Source organism: Leptonychotes weddellii, chromosome 5, assembly GCF_054177405.1.
Source record: "Leptonychotes weddellii isolate Sample4059 chromosome 5, ASM5417740v2, whole genome shotgun sequence".
In the NCBI taxonomy this organism is placed as follows: Eukaryota; Metazoa; Chordata; class Mammalia; order Carnivora; family Phocidae; genus Leptonychotes; species Leptonychotes weddellii.
Window position 1 is genome coordinate 39,568,639 of NC_138373.1, and position 21,760 is coordinate 39,590,398.

The 21,760-nt window shown below is 40.9% G+C and overlaps 1 long non-coding RNA gene across 5 annotated transcripts; it reads left to right on the plus strand.

Annotated features, from left to right (window-relative positions):
• Positions 1-1,121: 1,121 nt before the first annotated feature.
• Positions 1,122-15,543, plus strand: LOC115937523 (uncharacterized). 5 transcript variants are annotated; one of them, XR_014145439.1, is made up of 6 exons: positions 1,122-1,418; positions 2,473-2,587; positions 4,485-4,625; positions 6,343-6,540; positions 13,003-13,261; positions 14,137-15,543. It is a non-coding gene; the product is annotated as an uncharacterized LOC115937523 (long non-coding RNA). The 5 variants fall into 5 exon arrangements; XR_014145438.1 differs by having other exon boundaries at positions 13,003-15,543; XR_004072790.2 differs by lacking the exons at positions 13,003-13,261; positions 14,137-15,543 and adding an exon at positions 3,032-3,157 and having other exon boundaries at positions 6,343-10,400.
• Positions 15,544-21,760: the final 6,217 nt, after the last annotated feature.

Below are 21,760 nucleotides of genomic sequence, written 5' to 3' on the forward strand. Positions count from 1 at the left end.
ATACAATACGGCACCACCATGCCTTCACATGGACTTCGCTACATTTCAGGGGATGAGTCTCAGACACCGAATGCCCTGGACCAGAGCCCCCTTTAACGTCATGTGTTCTATCTTGTTCTTAACTGATGTACCTTAGTGTTAAATGTTTCCTCCTCAACTGCTTACATTTTTAGGCCTTTAATATATACTTTGGTCTTTCTTGGATCAGACATATTTTCTTTCTGGGGAGGATTTTTTTTTCACTGAAATAATTCTCTTTTAAAATTGTTTTATATATATTTTTTTAATCTAGCTAGCAAATAAGAATAGGGCATTGGATTAACATATTTCCTATTGCTTTTGTTTGTAGAATTCAACATTTTAGATCTTTTGAAAAGAAGTGTATGGTGAGTTTCAGTAAAAGATCCTTTATTCTCTTATTTAAACTCTCTGCATAGATCTATTTATCCAGTGATACAAATAGGAAAGCCCCATGCTACACAGACTTATTTCAACTACACATGCTGGTGCTTTCTGTCCTTATAAAATGTGAAATATTCTCATGGGAAAGCAGAAACATGCTTATTGGCATTTCTAAAGGGCAGTTATATGAAAGAATATCTTTGCAGGACTAGGATACTCATTTGAAAGACTAGAACTAATTAGGATGAATTCAATTCACTTTCCTTGAGAAAAATCTTCAGTGGTAAATTTTGAAAGATGAGGGAAGAATTTGTGTTATTTTAAAATAAAACGTGATTGATTTTTTTTATCTAGATTTTTCACTTGGACCAAATCAGAAACATATTTATCATTATTCTCTCTCCCTGGGTCATATGGACACATACACATGCCAAAAGTATTCCATCAAAGGCTAACACTTCATTACCCAAATGGAGTACTATTTTTATCAGGCAATTCAATTATGAAATGACTTTCATTTTTATTATCTAAATTATCTATTTCTATATATATATACACATACATATGTATATATATAGAGATCTTTTGTTTATTATATTATCTATATTCTATACTAATATTTGCTGAAGTTTAACTCAAGAAAATGAAGAAATTATATTTGGTAATTATTGTGGAAAATTATAGGAGAAAAATGATTTTGTCAGTTTTCTTTTTGTTTGCAGCTTGTTGGACATGTATTTTGTGGATTACCATAAAACCCAATGTTTGCATATCCGTTGCTATGAAACTGGAGATGAAGTTTCTTCAAGAATATTTACTTCTGGAGACATTTCAACTTCTCATCAGCTCTGTGTGCTGGAAAAGAGCAGTCTGGTGGGCAGGGGTGACCCACAGTGAGCTGGTGGTGAAGGAGGCATCCCTGAGGAGCCGCAGGATGTCTCGGACCTGCTTGCCTAGAGGAAGACTTGCCAGGATTTGGATGCTTAACATTACGCGTCAACTCGACTGATTCACAGGTAAACGTTACTCTGGGCGTGTCTGTGAGGGAGTTTCCAGATGAGACTGGCATTTGAATGGGCGGACTGAGCAAAGCAGATCCCCCTCCCCAGTGTGGGGGCTCATCCAATCTCTCTAGGGCCTGAAGAGGACAAAAGGTAGAGGCAAGTTGGATTTTTTGCTCTTTCTCCTTGGCCGTGGAGCTGGGACATCAGGCTTCTCCTGTCTTTGGATTGGCACTGACCCCACCGGCCCTCCCAGGTCTCCAGCTTGGCAGACCTTGGGACTTTCCGGCCTGCGTAATAGCATGAGCCAGCTCCTGGTCGTAAATCTTCTGCAGGGTAGCCCAGTGGTTGTGATTCTCTGGAGAACTCTAATACAAGAGTCATTAAATATTAATATCTAAAAGAAGCAAGATTCAGACTATGCACTTTTAAAATGTCCAAGGAGAAGCTGAGATGAGAAAACAAATATTGACTCATCTTAGTACATAACAAGCTTTTACCCTCTAATAAGGGAAGTAAAATTTTAAAAAGAGGAAGCTAGCTCAAAACTGTGACTTGTAAAAATGTATATCTCAAACAACTTTTAAAACTAATTAACCGGTTCCCTGCTTTTTTTCTTTCAAGAGCATCCATTATGACCTTTTCTAATAAAAAATCAAATATTTAGAATAAGGGAATTTGTTAAATATTATCAGAACTGGTTATTTGAGAGAATATAATTTTAACCATTTCTATATTACATCAGAAGTTCTGTGATAATCGCTTTTGAATTGACAAAGGTTACTTTCTTCATGTATTAATAACAGTCATTATTCTATTTAGAAAAAAATAACAAAAAATAAAAATAAAAAATAAAATCTTAGAAAAAACAGGTTCATACATGGTATACAAAAAATTAATATAGAATATCTACTAATTCTTTAAAGTCTTGGGGTATTGTTTTATTTAATATTATTTTGAGAACTGAAAAAAACTACTCACATGACTTCTACCTTAATCAATAGAATGAAAAGTCAAGTGGTACTAAAATAGTGAGTCTTTGCTCTTTCTCCTTCTCCCTTTCTCCCAGAATCTGCATCAGACCTCACATCGGAAGGGAACAGTGCACACACAATAAGACAATGCTCCCTCTCCTTGCAAGTAATCTTGTGTGAAGACCTCAGGAATCATCTTTCTTCATCCAGGTATTTGATCTAGGAAATCTATCCTACCTGAAATGCTTCCTTGTCCCTTTCAATGACATGTGTCATGTGAAGCAGGAAGGATTACACCTGAAATCCTAAATCCTCTTCAAGTCTAGTTCTTACCGGAGGAACTCTCCGGATATTTCTACATCTTTGGCTGTATAATATCAATTGGCCCAACACTTTTCTAACATCTTACTTCTCCTGTGATTTAGCTTTGCTTCATTTCTCCACTTTCCAGGATTCAATATTTTTCTAAAAGTTAATGTTGGCTGTACCCAATTTGCTGTAACCTCTTCTTTACTTTTTAGTGATCACTAAAGGATATAAAAATCAAAAAAATTAATGAAAATCCCCATTACACCACGTTCGAATAAGACATGATCAAAACCAAAAATGTTTGCAAATCCTAAATGAAGCATCTTTTTTTTTTTTTTCGACTAGAACCTGTGTCTCCAGGCTAGTACATATTATTCAGGACTATTTGTGTTGTATGCGCCAACAAACCCAACTTAAACTGGCTTAACAAAAATGGGAAAACCTCAGCTCATGTAACAGAGACGTCTACAGGTAGAGCTGTTTTAAATTGGATTTGATGCAGGGATCAAACTGTATTACTAAGATCCCAGGGTGCCTGGGCTGCCCCCATGTCTTTTCCACTGACACCATCAAGCCCAGAGGAAGAGCTGAGGCTCCTCTTCACATTTTCTCACTGTGTTAGGCACCTGGCTTTTCACCAGTCATTACATTTGAGGGGCGTGGGATGTACTGATCAGTTTCAACTGACTGATCCAACCCGAGGAGCTGGTTGTGGAGTCTATCCCCCCAAAACAGGAAAAAAGGAGAGGTTTCCTTTATCGAAATTTTGGGTTCTTTTATTACCATAGGTAGGAGAATGGATGTTGGTCAGCTAAAAATTAATGTTCTGAAATTGGAGTCCAAGGATATTTAGAGTTTTGTGAATGGACTTCAAAGAGTCTTGAAATTCCTTGAAATTGTATGTCAAAAAATATAGGGGAAAACATCCCTATCTTTAAAAATATTTTGTTGGCCTCAAATTAATAACCACTACCAGTGAGTCTATATATCTAAATATGCTGATAGAAAGGAGCTTAACTATAACAATTTGCCAAAGACATCATCACCATCAATTATCTGTGATTACTTATCTTTCTTTCTTTGAATAGCCCATTTTTTAACAGATGAGGATGCTTGATACTTATTACTTGATTTAGATAGATATTTAGACAGAAAATCAACAAGATGTTTGTATTCCGTTGTGGCAAGAAATAGGGTTATTGTAAAGAGATTACTCAAAATAAATACATGACTTTGTATTCTGTGAACCTGCTTTTAATAGTTTCTCTTTTCATTAGTGGGAACAAATAAAACACTATAAGAGAGATCAAGAGCATTGGAAACACTGGAAAAGAGGAATGCAAGACAGTAAACTTGTAATAAACTGTCCTTTAATGAGACCATTCTGCAAATACTTTAAAAATCATAATAGTAATAATGGCAATAATAATAATTAGGACTTTCAGTCTGTAGTGTCTTCCTACTAAGGCCTATAAAGCATTTTGATATAATGGGATAATATTCATGACAAAGGAATAGTCATAGCCATAAATGTCCACGGCACTTAAGCACTAATGAGGAACTCTGGCATTTCATGACTTGTAAAAGCATTTCCTCTAAGTACTTCTCAAAGACAGGAACACCATCAGTAATAGCTAGAGGCAGGGAGAGGGAAAGGAAGGTGAATGGGGTCAGTAGACAAGGGGCAGAGTTTTTTTCACTGGTTATCAGCAAGGGTGTGGGGGCAGGGGTGGGGAGAGGTATTATAATCAACTCTTTTACACATGGAATCTAAACATTTACTGACCGCCTATTCTAGGACACACGTGGGGAGCTCTGAAATTCAGAGTTTCATGCCTCCCTGAATCACCTCATCGTATCCAGAAGTTGGCCCAGCATCCTTTCCTCCATCTGCATGGTGGCTGCCTCACCTAGTTCAGGACTTCAGCTTTTTCTTGGAGTAAGCTAAATGGTCTCCCCAATGTGTCTATCCTCCAAACTCAAAGTAGAGTGAGATTTCTGAAACACAAATTGGACCTCCCACTCCTTAAAATTACCAGTGGCTCTCAGTTGCATTCAGGGTGAATGTCCCCTGCCCTCTACAACTGTGCTCTGTCCAGTTTTTTAGATGGTGGTGTTAGGAATCCTAGCTCTGGAGTTAGGGCCCTAGCTCTGGGGACTTGAGAACCCCCTTAACATCATTATGGATCAACTTCACCTATAAAACTAAGATAAAAATGAGTCCTGCTTTGTTGATATGCTCTGAGAATTAAGGGAGAAATGAGAGGCTCGAGGGGCCCTGGTGTAAGTATTCACCTGAAATGTCTGGATGAGGTCAGCCTCTCTGAAGAGTTCCATTGGAACTGGCTATTAGTGGTGTTTGAAGTCCACCTTCATCCAGTGCTGAGCTGACAGTGGGCCCTGGAGGCCACCCATCTGCTGGGTCATACAACTAACTTCAAGGCTCTGACCCCAGCATCACACATACACACAGGAGTACTCAGAGAGGAGTAATTCAAAGGGAGGGGGGTGGTTAGAACTTGGGCTTATGGAGCATCTTAGCAAAAGAACATTACATTTGTAGAGAGGTGACAAGACGAAGGAAAAGAATTTTGAGTTCCTAGGGAAGCAAATTATAGGGAGGCGGGTCTCTGGGGAGCTAGTGGGAGATAAAGCCTAGTTAGTGTGAGGTTTGCTGTGTGGACTCCTCTGTGCCATCTCTGGGCTAATCAGGGTCTAGAGTTATCTCTGGTGATTAACTTCTGTCCTTCATGGTGGGGGAAGGGAGCACCTTTACAAACTTACGTCCTGTTTTGAGGCAAATGAGGGGAAGACAGAGGGCTTTTCTTCTACCTGCTCCTTCTCAATTATCTTCAGCTTAGAAAAATCCTTCTGCTAAAGTGGTATCATTTGGGGTGGCGTCGTCTGAACCCCTTCAGTGTCTTTGATGCTTTCTTGGAGATCAGTCCATCCAGATCCGCTCAGTTGCTGCCACACTCATAGATCATGTGAAACGCTCAATAAAAGGACCACTGACAAATGACTCTCCATCCATCTGGCTTCAGTCCTTTGCCCTCTGAGATCTTCTCTTTCTTTCTCCTTTGAAAGCCTTCTTTTCTTTCCTCCCCTTAACTTCAGTCTCCCTGGGGATTCATCTCTGACTCTTCTTCTCTTCCAATCCTGCTGACTGATCCCTTCCCAAAGCCCACATCTCTTCCTTGAACTCCAGAGCTGTGCATCCACACCAGAGGTGGTCCTGTTGCAAGCGAGCCACCCTGCCATCACTCCCATTGGCTTCCTCCCTGCCTTCCTCCTGCCCTCACAGAGGAAGCCACAGAGCCCCCAGGCCAGACATACCATGGTTACCCTCAGTTCCTGCTTGTTCCTCAGCACCTCCTTCCCAATCACATTTACATTTCCCTCAGCTCTGACTCTGCATTCCTGAAACCTTCTTCCTCCCTCCTACGTTGTTGCCTGAGCTCAGCTTCTCATCACATAGTACTGGGATTGCCCCAGCAGCCTCAGGCTGACTCTTCCTGTCACAAATTTTGCCCTCTTCAGATTTATTGCATCTTCTGTGAGCTGAGTGTTCTTACTGAAATGCAAATTTTATACCCGAGTTACCCTGCTTAGAACCATTGGCACTGAACATCATACCATCTTCCTCACTTTCCCAGATTCCAACTGCAGCTCGGCTCTGAGGAATGGATGTCCGCCACCCTTAGGAGATAACCTTGGCATGACAATGGCTTTTGGGGTGCAGCAGGTGTTACTCCCGGGCAGGAAGCATTTTGATACCTGTGTCTGGCTGAGGGCTCCTGGGACCCGAGGAGCACAGCCACTCTCCACACACTGTCCCACAGAGGGGGGACCAGGTGAGCAGCCTGAGAAAGAACAGACAACACTGGCTCCCTTTGGCCACTCTCCGTTTTAGAGGCCTGCTTCTCTGTTGCTTTAGTGTGAAGGGCAGCAGGATCTGCCACCTCAAGATGTGCGGCTATGGCATACTGGTTATTCTGAGCTGAAGGCTTTGAAAGAGATACTGGGGTACTTTTTCTGCATTCCTCCCACTGAATGAAGACAGATTCTCCAAAAGGACCTCAATGTCCTCAGTCCCCTTCCCAGGAGCTTCACCAACCAGTAAGACTGACTCTTGTCTCAGGAGAGGAGACATGAAGTTGACCCCCACCCAGAAAGATTATCACAAACCCTCACCTTTGCATCTGTCCTCCTAAGGGCCCAGCCATCTCCCCTAAACAGTTCACTCCCCTGAGATGCCTCCACCCCTTGCCATCTCTACTAGGATGGTATGTGGGCCTGAACGTAAGGCACCCAGAGCGTTGTTCATCGTCCTCGGTATCTCCCATGTGCATGTGGCATGTCCATATTAATTTTTTTTTCTTGTTCATCTGTCTTTCATTTTTTTTTAAAGATTTTATTTATTTATTTGACAGAGAGAGAGATAGCGAGAGGGGAACACAAGCAGGGGGAGTGGGAGAGGGAGAAGCAGGCTTCACGCTGAGCAGGGAGCCTGATGCAGGGCTCGATCCCAGAACTGTGGGATCATGACCTGAGCCGAAGGCAGACGATTAACGACTGAGCCACCCAGGAACCCCCATCTGTCTTTCATTATAAGAGTCTCAGTCAAGAACTCCAAAGAGTAGAGGGGGATTATTTTTCCTCCCCCCACAGCACCCAATATCTCAGTGTTAGTGAAAGGACCCTTCCCATTTGACCACAGCCCTTCTTTCTCCAAACACAAAATGGGATATTTGGGCTTCAGAGGACAGATCTCAGGAGTCAAAGCCAGGCTGTTGCACAATATCCGGTCCTGCCGTTGGGCATTCACAGGACGTGATTCAGCTTCAGAGAAGCTGAGTCTGGGTCCAGGCCACCGGTTTACTCTGCATATTCAGTCCCAACTGCGTGCCAGGGAGGGCCCTCCCCAGAGTCCTCCTGCAGCTTTGTCCCCTTGGCTAGACCATAAATTCCTGTAGGCCAGACATGAAGTCTGAATTATTTTGGGACTGTCAGAGCTTAGCATGGTACCTAGCACATAGCAGTCACCCAAAAAATGTTTAATGAGTGAATGCATTCATTGCCTCCTATTTCGATTTATTGTCATCAAGCAGGCAATACTTCTACAGCTCAGTAATGAAATTACTATTTTAATTATTCTTGTAAGTTAGAGATGTCCATTAGTTTTCCCCCAAACTGTTGCCTGGACAGAGTGAACTGAACAGGTAAGAGGAGGTGGCCAGATCTACCGACCTGAGACTGCAGAGGCCGCAGGTGGGTATGGGAGCAGTTGCTCCTGGTCAGGCCTGGTGCTGAAGAACTTACCTTCGTCCCCTCTAATTTTCCCAACAGCACCAGGAGGCTGGTGTTACTCCATCATCTCCTGAGCCGGCTGAGGTTCAGAGACCAAGTGATTCGCTTAGATGCTCCTGTCCCCATGTCCTGCCCAAACAGCTCAACACACACACCCCTCTGGAAGGATCCCCTTGGCACCAGGACCCCCACCCTACGGGGGCTGCATACTGGGGGCACTGGGCAGGGGCGCAGGTTGGGGGGACATACAGGGCATGCAGGAGGGTACCCTGAGAGGGACCCCCTCAAAGGTACAATCAGTAGGACTTTGAAGCAGGAGACACAGCCTTAGGCCCCAAGCTCGGGGCCCTTGATCCTTGGACCCATGTGCCCTGACACTGCATAATACTCTTGCAGTAATTAAAAGTAGTATTTCAATATCAATCACAATGATTCTTTTCAATGTCTTTTAGTTTCCCAGGGTATATTTATTTTGTCATTACTTTCTAAAGGAAGTAAGTAATTACCAGGTAGTACATTAACATTATTAAAATCATTAAAGCTCATGGAAACACCAAATATTTCAAGTTACGTGTAGAATTTAGTATAAAGAATAAGACTTCTTTAAAATGCTACTCAAGGAGGTGTAATTACCAAAAACACAAACAAACAAACAAAAAACAAAGATTATCACCAGAGCTCCCAGTAAGAATACAAGTACTGTTGGAACATATACCAGGACGGTACTTCTGAGGAGTGAGAAGGGCAGATAAGATGTTAGGGATAGATCATGTGACGCTGCCAAGTTGGACTGAAGCCATCAGCATATTAACTTTACATTGTGGCCCTGGACTGTGAAATGGATATTTACTGTGTTCTGATTTAAATATTGTTAAAACTGCACACAAGATCATAAACAAAAAAACCGTAAGGCCATCATGAGCATGAATGTGGTGGGAAGAATCCTTTCTTTAAAACCCGGATGGGGGAGTGTCTTCCTGTGAAATTTATTATTTTCACATTCTCATGTTTGGGTCTGAGGGCCTCCGTGTAGATGTGCACAACTTTGAAATATTAATTACAGTCGGGATTTTTTTAACATTAATGAAAGCCTTATGTATGCGACATTTTTCCAAAAATGTGAGAATCTCCCCCCCCCACCGCCCTCCCTCCTCCTTCCTCTCAACCCTTTTGGAATATGTGCAAAACACTTCCAAGTACAGAATGTACTTTTATTCAGTGTAGTCAATTTTTCCTAATGACCATTTATATAAACCTTGGTAATGTTGAGAACAGAGAATTCCTGCAGCAATATAAATAGCTTGCAAGAACTCTGCCCTTGACCCCCACCGCACCAAGGGAATAAGTGGTTTGTAATTACTGTATTCTGTTAGGGGCCCGTACCCAACAGACGCTGACATGGCCGCTCCCGCTTTCTTTGGCTGGTCAGCGATTCCGGCACTGAGGCCCAGCCAGCATTGGGCTGATGATCGGGGGCACCCCGGGGCTGCTTGTATTTTCTAGTACTAGACAACACAGCCGATGTTCACCAAGAAATATATTAACCAGGATAAGACTGTCCAGAAGAAAAGCATCTCCAAATTAAGATGCAGGAACTAGGAAGTCCGCCCACAACTGCTGATGCATCCTCATAGACCTTGAGCCTCTCAGCTCTGGTTTGGGGGAAGCATGTGGAAATGCCCCACGGGAAGCCGTATGCTGGACTACTCAAATTACAGCTTCAGAATAAACATAAATTTCCTGAAAATCCAGATAATACCTTTTGTTCTCCCATTTTCTCCGTCTAATCAGGGTTAGGTTCACCGAAAAACACAAAGTTTTCAGACTTCACCGTTCATAATCCACTTTCTACATTTTCTTCTCCCCAAACCCACTTCCTAGTGGTATGTAAGAATTTTTTACAAACACTGGACATCTAAACAATTCTCAGTGCTTTGGTGGGAGCAGCTCAACACAGAACAATTACCTTTCACTCACATGATAAAGTGAGGTTGTAGGAGGTACTCATAATTCTCCAGAAGACTCCATCTTTTTTATTTTATTTTAAAGATTTTATTTATTTGCGAGAGAAAGAGCACAAGCAGGGGAAGGGGCAAAGGGAGAAGGAGAGGCAGACTCCTCGGTGAGAAGGGACCCTGATGCGGGACTCGATCCCAGGACCCTGAGATCATGACCTGAGCCGAAGGCAGACCCCCAACCAACTGAGCCACCCAAGCACCCCAGAAGACTCCATCTTTCTGTGATGATCTGGTTCTGGAGGTGCCGCCCCACGCAGGGAGAGAAGTATTCAAATGTCTCCGGGTCTACACGATACAAATATAAACTCAGTTCTCCCTATGTTGAATCATTACCACGAATTTATTGTGACACCTTTAAATACCTGTGAATAAACAGCATTGTCTCATGGGTGCTTTGTTTATGACTACAGAGAAAAGGAGCGCTTTGGGATTCTGAGGTTCACCTAGTTATTACGTGGTTTCTTCTGTAAATGTGGCCTGAGGGAAGTGTGGGCTTCTGCGGAGTGCCGAGCAGAGGTGTGGACACCGACCCCCATGTCACCTTTGATTTTTAGCCCATGCTGATGCTGTGATAATGTTCTTAAGTCTATGTAACAATTTTCTGCTTAAGTTTAATTCCAAAAGAGGGTAGACATCTCTGCAAATGATTACAATGTTTTCTCTCCTTAGAAAAGACTGGTGCAATGGGGCATATTCTTTTTATTTTCTCAGCTATCAAAAATCTTTAAATGAAATGGGAGGACAATTGTAGTGTTTAATATTCTCTTATCACAGGTAGGAATCTTACCCTTTAGCTGTTTTTGGATGATTCCTTCACTCTTTAAAATCTCCAAATTTTAGGTTTAACTACTTTGCATTGCATTTTAACTTGTAAACGAACTCTATCCCTAACAAAGAGTAAAAAACAAACAAAAATGCCTTCATAATAGGAGAAGATTCTGGTTTTATTTATGCCACGGAGAGGCCTTTAATTATAAACACAGGATGGGATTTTCTCCTGCCCACCCCAATACTCAGTGTAACAGTTGGCACAGATGATTCTAAACACTGACAACCAGCAAAGTCACCACCAAAGTCAACCAGCAAGTTCAAAGAGGTGGTGGGAACAGTAAGAGCAGAAAGAAAGAAGGAAATCAGAATCTCCATCAGAACCACCCTGCCCAGCAGCTTGAGGACCATGTACAGCCTCAGGGCTACCTCCAGCCAGCCCACTCTGCCTTTCCTTGGTTTTCAGTGAGGTTTTGCCTCTCAGGCCCCAGGTTTGCTTCATCACTAGGAGACACTCAGGATCCCAAGGCGATGTCCCTCTGTAATCATTCCCTCTGACCTGGGCTCCTCCTGTCCAGCACTTTTCATCTCTCCGTGGACAGTGGCCACAGGGGGCTCCCTGGCTCTCCTTGTGCACTTCTCCTGGGAGGTCTGAATCCCTGTCCCCACTCCCCACTGCGTGCCTTGTTCCCTCCTTATCCCATGGCATGATCAGATCACAGTTCTTAAATGTCTTTTGTTTCAAATTTAAACTGTGCTTATGGGAAACTTTCTTTCTGTGAAACTGTGAGAGAGGAGGACTGGGGGGCCTCTGTTTTTCTTCCATGGCTAACAGAACTAAAATGATCACTCCCTCCTTTCCCCACCAGCACCAGAGTCTCCTTATATCATCCTAGTCCTGCTCCACAAAGCTGAAGTGCTTTCCAGTGAGAGCAAGGTATTCTACAGTGAGAGCAAGGTATTCCACAGTGATAGAATGCACAATTCGCTCATATTTAATAGGTGCAATGTAATCATTGCCCTTCCAAATGCTTTCTTTCCTTTTCCTACTTTTTTCCTCCTAGGTTAACTGATAAAAAAAAAAAAATGTTCTTTCTTATCAGAGTCTAACATGGGGAAAAGGCTGAGATGATCCTATTACTGAGTTTCATCACACATACCATGTCAAACATATTTTTACAGCCCCTCTTTGACTACACTCCATGCCCTGACCACCATACGTTGATGACAAACGTCTAGCATTTCTGGAGCACTGCTATGTATCCTTTGCATGAATACAAAAAGCAGGACTCTATATTCCACCCCAGAGATCTAAATATTGAATAAATCTTTAAAAACATACTTCTAAGACACACAAGAATGTCGACTCTAACCGTCCTAAATGTGTTCATCAAGGTACTTGCCTGGTTCCTCTGAAAGTGAAGCTCAAAGGTGGCCATATTTGCTACACATAGCCGTTTACATATGGTTTGGGGGTTAAGGGTGAGCACCTGATCCAAGCCAGCAAGCTCTAGGCTGGTCTGTAACCTATAACTTGTAAGGTACAAAAATTCTCTTCTCAGGAATTGGGTCTGAGACTACACAGTTGCCCCTGCTTATCTGCAGTTTTGATTTCCATGGCTTCAGTGACCCACACTTAACCACACTCCAGAGCAGATGTTCCTTGACGACAGCCTTACCCCTCCGTCCCAGTGCCCCGTCACACCCCTCACTGCATCTCATCACGTGGGCATTTTATCATCTCCCATCATCACCAGAAGAAGGATGAGGACAGTACAAGAGGATATTTTGAAAGAGAGACTACATTCACATAACTTTTATCACAGTATATTGTTATAATTGTTCTACTTCATTATTGGATACTATTGTTAGTCTCCTAATGTAATTTATAAATTAAACTTTATCATAGGTAGATATGCATAGAAAAAGACATGGTACACACAGAATTTGGAACTATCCCTGGTTTCAGGCATCCCCTGGGGGGCTTGGAACATATCCCCGCAGGTCAGGGGGGATGTCTGTAGTTAGCAGCGGAAGCTGAAATACTAACAAAAATTATGGTTAACCTTTGAAAGTACAATAAGCTATTCTTGTCCCAAAAGACATTAATTTCCTAGAAGATCATGTTTTTCTGAAAGAAGACTACTACACTAATATTTTGAAAACATTTTGAAAATGTGACTGTATCTTTCAAAGTGTTTGGGATGGTTGTCTTCACAGGATTTGGCAAGAAAATATGGAGAGACTAAAAGGAAAAATAAACTGCTTTCACTGGAGATACATCTAAAGAACAATTGGTTAACTGAAACCATTTTCCTTTGACATTTAATGCCTCCCTTGAACAAAAGGTTTCCAAGCTGCTCCACAGCTTGACTCTGAATGAGTTCAACGATTAATTTATCTGATGAAAGGTGCTCCATGCCTCACTATGTCCTCGAACAAAGAGAAATTGATTCTTCAATATCATTATTTTCACATGGTAAGTGGTAGCACAAATGATTCATTTATAATTCTCTATGCATAAACCTTTAGATTATGACAGGTTATTGAAATACTTCAAGCTATTTATCATGATCTCATCAGCAGTACCCAGACAAAGAACTAATCTTATCAATTCTGGAGTGGAAACATAAAAACAAAACAAGGTGACTTTTGTTTTGTCCACTTGCTATGTAAAGTATGGCTATGCCTCCGAATGGGTGAAATCTTTCAATACTGCATATGTTTTAGATAGTGTATTCTTGCAGAATGCTTGCTATGTCCAGCTTCATGACTGACCAGGAGTTGCCTTTGAATTTAGGTGGTTTGCCTGCTATGCTCTGGTCTTAATTATCTTAGTTGCAGTGGATGCTTCATCCAGTAATACACATATAATAACATGTGACTTGACTGAGTTGTAATGAATGGGCTGAACTGTGCTATAGTCTAAATATCTGTGTCCCCCCCCACCCCAAATTCACATGTTGAAATCTAACCCCAGTGTGATAATATTAGGAGGCAGGGCCTTTGAGAGGCCACTAGGTCATGAGAGGGGACCCTCATGAATGGATTAGCATCCTTATAGAAGGAATCCCAGAGAGCTCCCTTGCCCCTTCCACCATGCAAGGACACGGTGAGAAGATGCTGTCTATGAACCAGGAAGTGCGTCCTTACTAGATACCAGATCTGCTGGTCCCCTGATCACAGGCTTCCAGCCTCTAGAACTGTGAGAAATATATTTCCGTTGCTTATAAGCCAGACTGGATGTCTATGGTATTTTGTTGTAGCAGCCTGAAGGGACTAAGACAAATTGTGTTTCCCAAAAGATATGCTGAAATTCTGACCCCCAGCACCTGTAAATGTGCCCTTACTTAGAAACAGGGCCTTTGAAGATAATCAGGTTAAGATGATGAAGTCATACTGGAGTAGGATGATATCCTTATAAGATGTGAAGAGACGTGGACACAAGGAGAAGGCCATCTGAAGACAGAGGCATAGACAACAGGGATGCACCTACAAGCCAAGGAATCCCAAGGATTGCTGGCCACCACCAGAAGCCAGGAGAGAGGTAAGGAACAGATACTTCCTCTGAACCCCCAAGAGGGAACGAAGCCTGATGAACTTTGACTTCAGACCTCTGGCCTCCAAAGATGTGAGAGAATGCATTTCTGTTGTTTTAAGACACCCAGTTCATAGTAATTTTTATAGCAGCCTTAGGAAACTCATACATGTGGAAATGAATGTATATTTTCTATATGAAGTTAATACATGAAACAATCAGTTTTAAAAAGAGAAACACTTCTTGAAATACAGTTAAGATTACTGAGTATCTGTCTCTTTATCTCTGTCTCTGTCACTCATTCATAATTTTGTGCGTGCGCACATCCATTCTACCTAATGGGTTTAGAGCTGATCTTTTTTCTTCAGGGTTTCACTTTATAGAAATGAGTTTTATTCATTCATTTTTTTATTTTATTTTTATATAATTTTTATTATGTTATGTTAGTCACCATACAGTACATCATTAGTTTTTGATGTAATGTTCCATGATTCATCGTTTGCGTATAACACCCATTGCTCCATGCAGTATGTGCCCTCCTTAATATCCATCAGTGGGCTCACCCATCGCCCCCAACCCCCTCCCCTCTAGAACCCTCAGTTTGTTTCCTGAAGTCCATAGTCTCTCATGGTTCGTCTCCCCCTCTGATTTCCCCCCCTTCATTTTTCCCTTCCTTCTCCTAATGTCCTCCATGCTATTCCTTATGTTCCACAAATAAGTGGAACCATATGATAATTGTCTTTTCAGAGCTTATCTTTATATGGGGATTTTACATATACTCAAACCAGGTAAAATAGAAAAGAACAAAACAGAAATCAAGGAGTCTGATGGTAGATTAGAGAATGCAGCCTCTGCTTGTATGTCTTCTCCATCCCTTTCTCTCTCCATTATGTTACTTTGCTTTCATAGAACCATGGAATGGGATCTCCAATTTTGAGTCGTTTTACACAATGGACTGTATGTAAATCGAGTGTTAAAAATCTGTTTTATTTTTATGGAAAATTGTTTTACCTATGGCTGCCAACAAAAAGCTTTATTCTCCGGCGCCTGGGTGGCTCAGTCGGTTAAGCGACTGCCTTCGGCTCAGGTCACGATCCTGGAGTCCCTGGATCAAGTCCCGCATCGGGCTCCCTGCTCGGCGGGGAGTCTGCTTCTCCCTCTGACCCTCCCGACTCTCCCCCCTCTCATGCTCTCTCTCTCTCAGTCTCTCTCTCAAATAAATAAAAAAAATCTTAAAAAAAAAAAAAAAAAGCTTTATTCTCATTTTTTTTCCAAAAATCCAGAAAGCAATTCTTATTTTTGTGTGTATGTGAGTACGCTTATAGAACAATGTAATGCTGAGATTATGGCTTATTCTCTGAAAACATCAAAAAGCGGGTTTCATTTCTTTGCCATTTTGAAATTCCCTGAAGAAAGGGCTTCGGTTTTGATGGTTGTTATATTCTCCAGACTAACGACAGTGCCTCTCACTATGATGGATTTATAAGTATTGAGTCTATAAAAAAATTATTAGAAGTGATCATCACAAGTAAAATCTTCATAAAAATCATTTTTTCTATTTAGGTTGCCAGGCACTTCCATCTTGGTAGCATTTTGAAAGCAGGCACAGGCATGTTCAGTACTGTATTATTTTTTCAATGTGAAGTTTTTGTTGTTTTGTTTTGTTGGTTAAAAGCAAAGTCTACAGAGTATATAAGTTTTGAGAAGTATTTTTTCTCATTGAGCCATATATATTTTAAAATATGTAGAAGTAAAGAGACATCAAAGTTTAGTGTCGGTCTCAATGCTCTGACAAGATCAGCTGCTGTTCGTTGACTGTTCAGGAGGCCAAAAAGTGAGTGCCTCCATCATTTCTGGTGTCTCTGAGCTTGAGTAATGTCTGTGAGCTTCTAGGTTTCCATCCTACCTAAACAGGGTAACACATCCGTTGTTTGGACAAGGAATGCCATTCTGATTTATTGTTAGTATTTGAATATTGACTGTCAAATGAACTTGTAACCTCGAGGGAGAAATCTGTGTGCTTTATGTCACAAAATGCATTGAGAATTTAAAGTATAATATATGTTTATTATTGCTACCTTAAAACACATATCTGTAATAACACTTGTGAAAATTATTAATTGTATATATAGGTATGATGTTAAGAACTTTTGAATAGTTGAGTAGAGAACTAGATTAAAGTAATGTCGTATTAAGGGGCAATCATTTGGAATGTTCCCTTACTAAGACCATTGTAACTTTCTGAGTCACAATATTTAAACCAAATACTTAAATTAAAATAATAATACAAAGTAGGTTAATAGAGATTTGGTTAAATTATAATTCTCTTTAGAAATATCTAGTGTATTGACGTTTGTAGTGGAAAGTAAAGTATCTTTTAAGAGCTATACTGAATTTGGGTAATTTAGACATGAATCTCTCAATAAAAAAAAAAAAAGAAAAGGGAAAAAGAAAGGAAAAGATAGGAAAAATACCCTTTAAAGAATGTTTCACATTTTATGAGGATGAGTTAAAAAAACATTAACAACTGTGCCACATTAAATTTTCTCAGTAAGGAAAAATTCCAAAATTTATTCCATACATGATAAAAGGAACATGGTAAAGACATAGCAAGAATAGCACACAAGTGTATCTTATAAAAATTGTAAAGAAAAGAACAAAATGATGGAAAAAAGAGGATTATATTTTTTCTTCCAGTTAATCTTCTTAATATTTATTTCAATCATTACAATAAGAACTCCTTAAAATTGATAAAATAAATTTCAAATTATTGCTATGAACACTGAATCATTTTCAGTAGCTAGAGATAAAGCACGTTTTATAGTTGTCCAAGCAGTAAATTCTTAGCACAAATTTTGTTCTAGAAAAAAAGGCTTCTGAAAATCTCTTCCCTGAATTATATTCAGCTGTGCACCGAAAGGCTCCTAATATCAACAAATGTGCCAGTTGGAACTGAGCCTCTATTTGGTGTTGCAAATATGAAAAGCATGTCATCAGGAGCAAAGCTGCAGCTGATGGCAATGGGATATTACCATTCTTGAATAAAGTCCAACTTTGAAAATTTGGGCCCACAATTAAAATAAAATTGCTGTGGTAATTATTTTGGGATTGTGCAGGTTCAGATTTATACTTGTGTACCAGAGAGTCATTCTGATGAAGAATCACCTTCAGCCTCGACGTCAGCTGTGTATTCATTTTAACATTGTGCCATTCATTGTCTCAGTCAGCTCAAGCTGCTATAACAAAATACCACAGACTGGTGGATTAAACAACAAACATTTATTTCTCACAGTTTAGGAGGATGGGAAGTCCCAGATCAAAGTGCCAGCACACCGGGTTCCTGGTGAGAGCTTTCTTTCTGGTGTGCAGACCTTCTTGCTGTATCCTCACAAAGAGGAGAGAGAGAGAGGGGGTCATCGCTTTGTGTCTCTTCATAAGGGCCCTAATCCTGTTCATGAAGGCCCCACACTCATAACCTGATAACCTCCCAAAGGCTCATCTCCGAATACCATCGCATCAAGAATTAGCTTTCAACATAGGAGTCTGGGCAGGGTGGGGCGGACACACAAATACTCAGCCTATAGTACAGTGTTAGGCCAATATATGTATTTCCCATTGGTTTCTATGAAAAGTATGGGACTATAATCTGATTTTTTTGTTTTTCAGTACAACATTACATACTCTAAACTCTCCTCTTGCCCAAATTTGAGGCAGGGGAATAAGTATTATATAGGTAGAATTTCATTTTATTTATTTATTTTATATTCAATGAGCCAACATATAGTACATCATTAGTTTTTGATATAATGTTCAATGACGCACTAGTTGCCTATAACACCCAGTGCTCATCATTTCATTTATTTTTTAACAGCTTTTTTTTCCCCTGTACCTTAAGAAGAATTTCTATCAGTGTGAAGAAATAATAGGAAATGAGTTAATTTAACATTAAGAAGAATATCTACTAAATATTAGCTCTGATCTGAAATCAAGCTTGACTTAACCAAATTAGTTTGTCATTTTCACCTCTAAGTTGTATGATTTCTAGACATGGAAGACATGGTACAGGGGACCCATGACTAGGTAGAGAATTTAGCTAGAATTGGAAAAGTCCCCTTCCAATCTAAGATTCTAAAACTCTAGCTTTTATTTCAAAATCAACTTCACCTTTGCAATTAATCACTGATATCATCCATTTGTCTTTAATTGAATCAACCCGGTATTGAATGACTGTTTAGCATTGCACCATATACTTCACGAGCTTGTATTCCTGTTACAACTTTTTGTTTGTGAAATATAATGCTACGGAAGATGCACAATGTGGACACAGTAGCAACTGTAAAGCAAAATGCTGTGTGGCCAGGCCAGGGGACAGAGCATTACCAAGCCTGGAAGGACCCTCCACCCTGAGTGTCCCTCACATCAGCTCACCTTTTAGTGACTACCTACATAACCGTCCTAGTCATGAACAATCTCGATTAAATCAATTTTTTTAAAAAAGATTGTCTCTTCTGTAAATTAGAAATGATGGTAATAATAAGAAAAATAGCAAGGTTATTATGAGAATTAAGAATTAAATAAAATAATGTAAAGCATTTAAAGCAAGGCTTGGCATGCAGTAATTTCCCAGTAAATATTGATACTAGCTTTAAGTAGTGGTTTCTATAGTAATATGAGCTATGATCAAGTTCCATAAAACAAAACAAAAAAACCCCCAAAAACCAAGGACAAAGAGCCCAATACATGGTAGGCATTTATATGGAGAGCAGAGTGGGGCAGCCAGGAGGGAGACTTCTCAGGGAAGCTGGGACCTCAGCCACATCTTATGGGGAGATTTGCTCTCAGGGCACTTAAGACATTCCAATCAGGAGTGAAAATATGAGTAAATTTATTTTCAAACATGTGTTTCCCAACAAAAATGCCACCTCTAATATTTTCTCTGGAGTCATCTAACATGCTAGCTGAGCACATACTTGACTCTCAATTTTATAATACTTGTTTTTATGGGTGGGGGTTGGGTTCTAGTCAATTATTGCAGATGAGAAATTTTCTTCCAAATGTAACAACTGGGAACCCAGTCGTTTAGTACACTGAAACTAGATGACTGAAACTAGATGTAGGTATGGCTTTTTTGTCACAAATTAATAAAGTATATCCTAACCCCCCCCCATAAATTATTATGCCAAAGACCAGGCTGCCTGTGTAGGATTTCAACTTCAGTTTCCCATCAATTATTTCCCCAGATTACATATTGACTTCATGTCTTAAACCCATGAGGTAAAAGATTATTGATATATAAATTAAAATAGTTTTTTCTTAACATCTGTTTATTTGCATATTGACCTTTCAATCATACAAGAATGTGAATTCATAAGGACACCTTCTTCTGTCTGTAATAGTCTCTGATTCACACCCGGGACCTCCCGATCTCCTCAGACACGCACATGCATACACACGTATACACATGCATGTGCGAGCATGTATGTTTGTGTGCATGTGCGTGTCTGAGGAAAGGGGGAGGTGCTAACACACACATCCATGCACATGCGCGCACACACAGGCACACCTGTGCAGACACACGCACCTGCACACGCACCTGCACACATGCGCAAACACACTCCTACATGCCACCATCACCTACCTCCAACCACCAGCAGCTTGTGGATCACTCTTCCTCAAATCTCTGTATTTTCGGGTTCTGGCTCCCTATCGCTCTCTTCAGTACTGCTCTAGTCCTACTGATTAGTGATCTCCATACACACAGAAGTCATCCTCACACAACTCAGCTTCTCACTTGACAGCTTCTGTCCTTCCAGATCTTCGCTCAGCCTGCTCCACCATTTACCTGCTATCTCCTCTCACAGCCCCAGTTACTGGTGGTCTTTGCAGCCCCTCTCTGACTGCTGCTTCCTTCTTGGCTCCCTCGGCTCTGGGGTCTCCAAGGCAGCAGTAACCCTTCAGTCCCCCAGAGACTCCACTCCCTCTGCCATACTGCTTTCTAGTTGTCCTTCCCTCCCCACTCGTGCCCCTCCTTGCCCTCCCCCTTCCCACTCTCCCTTCCTCAGTTTATGTCCTGGAACCACCCCTGCATAGGACTCTAGGTCTCTTGCTGCTTCTTTGGCAAAAGCCACCCCTGCTTGACTCCTGCTCTCCACTCACTGCACATTGTATCTGAAGACTTGTGGAGAAAACGTCCATCCGTGCTGGTCTCCCCTGACATATGTGACAGTGGGTACAGGTGTACCTAAAGCTGTACTTTCATTATTCTGTTTCCAGGGCCCCTTCCACACTCAATCTCGTAAACAACCACGGTCTGCTTTTTCTATCTGAACATCTAGCATCTAGTAGTTTCCCACTGTAAACTAATGTCATGTTTCTCATTTAAGAAAATGAAATGAAATGAAACAAACAGCCACCAAAGTGGAACCAGAAGTTCTGACCAGCACATGTACCCAACCACTGGGATGTTATCCACAAATCTGTCTAATCTTCTGTTTCTAAAGAATATGTATTTGTGATTTCATCCAAATCCCCTTGTGGACTAGATTCCACTTTCTTTCATCTATTCAAGAATATTGCTTCAGTAATTATTGATTCTGCATCAATTTTTCCATTCCTTTTGGAAGTTCCCCTACTGTTATTTCTCCAGCCTTAAAATAGAAACAAACAAAAACCCTGTCTAGACTCCATTTGCTCCAACAGAAATTGTCCTATTATCTGCAGAAAAACTCATGTATATTGGATATCTCCAATGCTTCTCCCCCTCCAATCCTGTCTGAAACCTGACTTGAAGCTGGCATTCCCCCAAACTCCTAGACCAAAACTGTTCATGGGAAGGAAGTCATCAATAATCTTCATCATGTTTGTTCTTCCCTTGCTTGGTATCCAGGACACCATGATTTGTTGGCTTTCCTCTACCAGTTTTTCAACTGCCTTTCCTGATTCAGGTTCATCTTCCCAATCTCTAAATGTTGGAATGTTCCAGGGTGCAATCCTTGGACTCCTTTCCTCTATCTATATTTAACTTGTTTGGTGATCACAGGCAGTTCCATGGCTTTCAACACTGTCCAGAAGCTGAAAAACCCCACATTTATATCACCAGTATTTCTCCTGACTAGGAATCACAAATGCAAGTGTGTTCTCAACATCTCCACCAAATCTGTAACACTTAGCTTATTTTGAAATGAGCTCTTGGTCGTTACCTTTGAACCCATTCTCCCATACTCTATCCTTTCTTAGTTAAGGGAACGCCAAACGTAAACAAGTGCACTGAACAGAATCTTACTCCTAACTCCTTCCTCACACACCATGCCCAACTTATTAACAGATTTTAATGGGTCTGTCTTCACCAAAATTCCATATTCGTCTACTACACATCACCTCTACTGCTACCATCTTGGTCTTAGTGAACATCAACTCTTGCCAGAATTATTTATCTCCTTG